Below are 6,025 nucleotides of genomic sequence, written 5' to 3'. Positions count from 1 at the left end.
AGTTAATTATAAAAAAACATATATTATTTTGATAGGATTAAATTATTTACTTAAAATATAAACAAGTGTTTGGATATTAGATTAATGGACCATCTAGATTTTTAACATATATATTAAAATTCTTGCTGTTAAGTTTTTTGAAACAAAAAGAGAATAGCTTTTCGAACAATTAATGATGATATATAATAGTACTAATCAAGGTTTAAAATATCTGATATTTTTTTAAAATTTTTTCTAAATTTTTATTTTTTTAAAAGGTCAAAATAAAATTTAAATTCCAAATGGAAACGGATAAAATTTCCATAATATCTATTGAAATTTTTGAAATTTTGTCATAATTTCCATGGAAATTTTCGTCAAAATATCTACATCAAATCCTTAATAATTTAATTAAAAAATCCACAGTATCCATCAAAATTTTAGAAATGTCCATGTAAATTTTCGAAAATTTCCATGAAAATTTTGAAAATATCTATAAAAACTTTTTATATAAAAAATTTAAAAATATTATTGCTGTTTAGTAAAAATATTACTTGCTATATATTTTGTATAAGATGAATTCATTAGAATCCTATAATTACAAGTTAACAATTGAGTACATAAAAATGAAAAATAATAACATGAAAATATAACATTATGTAGAATTGATATTGATAGCATTTAAACTAATAACATTAAACAAATAAAAATAAAAAAATAATAAAAATATATTATACCAAACATCAAAGATAAATATATTTAGCACAATATCCTTGTAATTGACATATTAATAATTACATGAAAAATTATTAAACAGATACATCTTTTAATAATTATTTTTCATATGTCACATGTCAAAATGAAAATGAAAAATATATTAATAATTTTTAATTATTTAAGATTTCTATGAGTATTGAGATGATATTTATGAATTATAATGTAATTGTAAAATAAACAATTTATCAAATATATATATATATATAAATATATATGTATATATGTATTTTGTATATTTTTATCAATAATAGTTTATTTATGATCGTTATCGTTTATTATAATTTAAATTGATTAAGAGAAATATAATATCTATCCAATATTTTTGCATTATAATCAGTTTGATAATTTATTGTTTAAATAAGCTAATGCTAAAATTTTAACAAAAATTTCTATTTTTTAAAATAGATTTCCATATTTTTTTATGAATTTTTATCGATATTCGATAATTTTCGATATTTCCATAGAAATTTTCATATTTTGAACCTTCGATGTTTCCATCGATACCGAAATTTTAAACCTTGGTATTAATAACATTTTGGCCGAAAAAAAGAGAAAAGTAGGGAAAAAAATTTCACCTCTTTTATCTTACCTATGATTCAATTGCTTCTCACATGTAGCTTATAATTAACTAACTAGATGTTTTTTACTTATAGAGTTGGATAATAAAATAATTAATCTAGTATTGCATTTGGTGTTAATTAGATACGTCTATTCATTATATACATGTGTGTATATATATATACAGTCCGTCTATGGTGCGGACGGTCCTCATGCGGACCACAGTATTGATGATAGTTTTTCATAGTATTGGTAACGATTTTCTAAAAAATCGTCGTTAATACTATGAAAAACTGTCACTAATACTGCGGTCCTCATGCGGACCGTCCTCACCATAGAATTTCCATATATATATATATATATATATATTTTTTTTTTATAATTATTATTAACAAGAATTTAAGCTTTTTTTTTTTTAAATAGAAAATGAATATGAGTTATCATATAATTTATTGATTTTTGAATTAAGCAAAATGATTTAAATCAGATTAGTTCAATATTAAAAAATAAATATGTCCTTTATTTAATTATATTTCAGAAAATTTTATCTAATTTATAAAATCATTAATATCAATTGGCAAACTTGCATGTACTAATGTAGACATTTACAAAAATATAAAAAAGAAACAGGAGAAAAAAAGAAAAGAAAAGCAAATTAAAAAATAAGACAAGAAAGAAATCAAAAGATATGAAGAAGAAAAAAAAAAACTGAAATTTAAAACTGATGCAATAAAAAAATAATGAACAGAAATTAGAAAAGCAAAAGAGAAGAAAGATCGATAAACAAAGATACAATGGTAAGACAGCAAAAACATTCTGTCGTTATCATCTCGAAAATTTTCGTACCAACATTTCAATAAAGTCTAGATAACAAAAACAGCATCCACTAGGATGATCTTCACAAGTTCATGTTCATTTTCTTTGTACCCAAGACTTTCTTCGTAACATTTACGTATCTTTCCCAGGCTTTCCTCTACAGTATCAACACAGTGCTCCAAACTTACATCGTTCCGTTCAAGAAAATCTTTTAGATAAATCATTTTCTTTTCTTCCATCTTTTCTAAGCCTTTATTGCCATGGTGAATTGGACCAATAGAAACTACCTTGGGAATGTAAACTTCCTCTTTCCCCTCCCTAAATGGGCCACTCTTAAGTCGAAAAGGAACTCTATAGATACAACACTCGGGAATCTGAGGCACTTCCGTCAATTCATCTCGGATCAACTTGACTACGTCAACCTGATGACTGTTTCTGTCCATTTGAAATCCTATTGTGGTATTGGGATCATAACATATACAAGGATAGTAATGATTATTCAAAATGCACTATTTTCATATAAAAAATAAACAAAGAAAGGGAAAAACAACAAATAATAATAATAAATAAATAAACTCTTCCCTCCCACTAATGATAACTTTCTGTTCCTATTTCTCTCTCTTCTCGTCCTCCTCCAATCATAGCTATGGATACAGCACCAATAACAGCTTCAAGTACAATGAAAACCCTCAACTTACTTGCAACCTATGTTGCTTGGACTCGAGTAGAGATTTCAAATAGGGGTTCGAATCTAGGAGTCCAATCCTTTTGTTTGTAAAATATAGGATATGGTGATAATGTAAATAAGGATGGATACATCTAAGAAACCAAAAAAAAATTGATATACCCAGTTTTAATAAGGAGAAGAAGACTTTTAAAAACCTAAACTTTTACACTATGATTTGATTGATATAATAGGAAGGAAACAATTCAAACTCCTTGTTTGGATGGTTAAAATAAGCTGGAGAGGAAGAAAAAGGAAAGGAAATCAAATAAAGTGATACTTTTGTTTTAATCAGTTTGTTTACTTTTCAAAACTGACATGAAAAAGATGAAAAAAAAAATACTTTAATTTTTTTTTTAATATCTCCGAGTAAAAGTTATTTACTTTATAAAATATTTATTGTCTTTCATGTTTTTTTCCTTTCTGTTCCATTTATAAATCAATCCAGCATTGATTATAAATGAAAAATACTATTTATTACTATTGATGAATGATCATCTATAGAATCTATATGCAAATAGTAATTTAAATGGTTACCATTAAAAGTTTACCTTTAAAATTTTAAAACAAAAAATAATAAAATTAATTATCCCAATTAAAATTTATCATAAAAGATGTTAATTGTTACTAATAATAATAAATACCAGGACTAAATAGGCCTGACAAAATGTCATACGACCCATTAACACGATGCAAACCCACATGATAATTTGCGGGTTTGGATCCACGATATTGGATTGGGTCTATATAGTATCACCCAATAAGAGCCGTTAAGAAAACCAGTGCTAACGGGTGGAACCCATTGGAACCCGTTGAACTCATTAAACCCATTTATATGGGATATTTTTATAATTTTATATAATATAATAATTTTACTCTAAACTAAAATAATAAAATATTTGTTGCTTCTTTAACCTTTTTCCTAAATTGCAACATTATTACTCTTTCACTTCTCTATTTCATAATCAAAGAACTCTCCATCTCTATTTTCTTTTACTTAACAAGATTCATTGAATTTGGAAGCTATTTTAAATAGACAATGCATGTTACTTAGCTACGATGAATGTTTAGTATGAGTTTGATTTATAATATTTTTAATTGATAATTATTAATGCATGTAGAATTTTAGTATGTGAATGCTTTTCTTTTCTTTTTTTTCAGTTTTTTTGCAGATGTTTAGTTTATCAACAAACGTATTCATTTGATCTTTCTTTTTTTCTTTTTTTTTTCTTTTAAAAAGAAAAAAAAGGGGGTTTATTTTATCATTTTGGTACTTAATCAAAATTTGACATTTATGCTTAACAGGTTAACGAGTTGGGTAATGAGTTATAAGAAAATTTAATGAATGGGTTCGGATCTACATATCTCAATATGAAAGTTTAATGGGTTGTGTTAGGGTCAAAAAAAATTTAACATGAACACGATACGAATACGGTTCAACACAACACGTTGTTAGGCGTAGGACTAAATAAATAGTTGCATTCCCATTTCTCATTAAACTTATTCTCTCTTTTCCTTTCCTTACTTCAATCCAATCATAGAGTTTATTTTCAAAAATTAAATAGTTTCCTATATAATATTCTCCTCCCATAAAACACGTTCTTCTTAGACAAGCCACATGAAGTATTCATATCCTATTGCAAATAGATGTATCTAACATGTGTCTAGTATCTATATATATGTCATGTCATGTCAACACAAATACTTCACCATTTTAACTGAGTCTAAGCTGCACAATTTGCAACTTCAACAAGAAATTAAAACCCTTACCTTTAGGTTTCTAAAGGCATTCTACCAAACCTAACAAGCTAAGCCTTTATGTCCTAACTCACGGGTTGATCTAAAAATTTTGATGAAGGCCCAATTGAAACAAAATTTTTTTTAATGCAATTGGCTTATTCAGACTATTACTAATAGGATAGGCTTTTGAAAGCTATTAACATGAGGAAATGAGAAAATTTCTCCAATAATAAATTAAGGGAAAAGATTGTGCTTTTCGAAGAGCTTAGTTGGTAATGATCACTGGTAACAATCCTCAAGTTTTAGATTCAACATTTGGTAATAAAACCCTCTCGCTATTTTATTAAAAGTGAAACAAAAATTGAGAATGAAGGTTATACTCCACATATCAAGTTATGCATAAACCTAAATCCAAAAGAAAAAGGAAAAAAGAAACTATCTAAATGAACAAGAGAGAAAACAAAAATTTGCAATTTTAAAACAAACATATACGATATGATGGAAGTAGAGGGAGAATCGAACTCCATAAAGAGAGAATGAGGCATAAAAAGTTGTTTTATTTTCCCTTTTTGCTTTAAAAAATTAATAGTAAGACATTGTATGATAATCGACTCCGTAGATCTAGATCTAGGTCATCTTTTACATACTAACCCATTACAGGTAATAGGTGATCATGGTTAAAAAATTTATCCAAACTTTCCGGATAAGAAAAAACTAGATATAAACATATATCATAAGCTGATTGCATCTTAATATACTAATAAAATGATTAATTAATGAACTTCCATAAATAAATAAATAAAATGATTAATGGAAATGTGCATGGAAATAAGAGAGAAGGGAAATTATATGTTTTAATTACCTGCCAAAAAGACCAAGCTTGGGCATAAGATCGAAAGTTTGCTTCGTAACAGGTAAATGAATTACAAATTTGCTGCATCTCCAAATTGTGACCATGGAGATGACTATATATAGTTTGAAGCAGGGAGTGCAACTTGCTTTTGTCTTTTATTGAAAGTAACTGTGCTGCATATACTTTCAAGAGAAAGGGAGTAAAATGTTGCTTCAAGTGGTTGAGAATCGAGATCATTAACTGAATTAAATATTTGGACTTCAAGTCTATATATGATGCAATTTGTATAACGTCACATGAATGAGATAGATCATATAACTTTTCTTTTTTTGCATTTAGTTAAACGTGGTCATTAGTTACACACCCGCATATATATATATATATATATGTATATAACAAACAACTCAAATAAGATTCTTAATGCCAAAATTTCTTTTTCAGTTTTTGGATCACATCAAAATTTGAGATTTAAAATTGTATTTATTAACTACCTAGTTCCAAATATGGTTACTTTTCCTAAATAAAATTTTAGTATATCACTAAATCTATATTTCAAAACTTTTTGAATTTTAAATTCT

At 26.2% G+C, this 6,025-nt stretch overlaps 1 long non-coding RNA gene across 1 annotated transcript; it reads right to left on the bottom strand.

Moving 5' to 3' along the window:
- Window positions 1-2,065: 2,065 nt before the first annotated feature.
- On the bottom strand, window positions 2,066-5,697 carry LOC132803891 (uncharacterized). The gene is made up of 2 exons (XR_009639147.1): window positions 5,457-5,697; window positions 2,066-2,581 (listed from the first exon to the last, which is right to left on the bottom strand). It is a non-coding gene; the product is annotated as an uncharacterized LOC132803891 (long non-coding RNA).
- Window positions 5,698-6,025: the final 328 nt, after the last annotated feature.

This window comes from Ziziphus jujuba, chromosome 5 (genome assembly GCF_031755915.1).
Source record: "Ziziphus jujuba cultivar Dongzao chromosome 5, ASM3175591v1".
Taxonomy (NCBI): domain Eukaryota; kingdom Viridiplantae; phylum Streptophyta; class Magnoliopsida; order Rosales; family Rhamnaceae; genus Ziziphus; species Ziziphus jujuba.
The sequence above is the reverse complement of the archived record's forward strand: the minus strand, read 5'-3'. Positions and strand labels throughout refer to the sequence as shown.